The sequence below is a fragment of the Cebus imitator genome, unplaced genomic scaffold (genome assembly GCF_001604975.1).
Source record: "Cebus imitator isolate Cc_AM_T3 unplaced genomic scaffold, Cebus_imitator-1.0 Scaffold348, whole genome shotgun sequence".
Taxonomy (NCBI): domain Eukaryota; kingdom Metazoa; phylum Chordata; class Mammalia; order Primates; family Cebidae; genus Cebus; species Cebus imitator.
In genome coordinates this window covers 786060-786874 of record NW_016107663.1, presented here as the reverse complement: position 1 = coordinate 786874, position 815 = coordinate 786060, and positions in this window count along the sequence as shown.

Sequence of the window (815 nt, the reverse complement as noted above, 5' to 3'; positions counted from 1 at the left end):
GGACTATTTACATTATAAAAATGTCCCATGTTCTCTAAAATGCTCAATTTTAAAATGATACCTAAATGATTTTATTCATCCAATTTTACAACATGAGTTTTTAGTTATTTCAAGAACTTCATCAACAAGCAAGTCAATTCTTAGGTGCTTCAAAGAAACAATTATCAGTATGCAAAGTTAAGGCTTATGTGGTATTAATCAAATATTCTCAAGACTTGCTCAAATAGAAAACAACTGTAAATATACCCATATGTTGCTTAATAATGGGGGTACATTCTTAAAAATGCATCATTAGGCAATTCACTGTGGACATCACAGTGGATGTACACAAACCTAGGCAGTCTAGCCTACTATACATGCGCCTAGATGGTATAGTCTATTACTTCTAGGTTACAGACCTATAGAGCAGCTTACGGTAATGAATACTAGAGTACATGTGTATCTAAACATAGAAAAGCTACTGTAAAAATACAGCATAAAAGATAAAAAATGGTATACCTATATAGGGCACTCACCATGAATGCAGACTGCGGGACTAAAAGCTGTTGTGGGTAAGTGGGTGGTGAACGAATGTTAAGGTCTAATACGTTGCTGTACACCACTATTGACTTTATAAAGGCTTTACACTTAGGCTACACTGAAAAGTTCTTCTTTCTTCAGTTAACCTTGGCTTACTGTAACTTTATTTTACAAACTTTTGAACTCTTCTACAATTGCATTTAGCTTAAAACACACATTGCACATCTGTACAAAATATTCTTTCCTTATATCCTAATTCTATAAGCTTTGTTCTATTTTTAATTTTAAAACTTTTT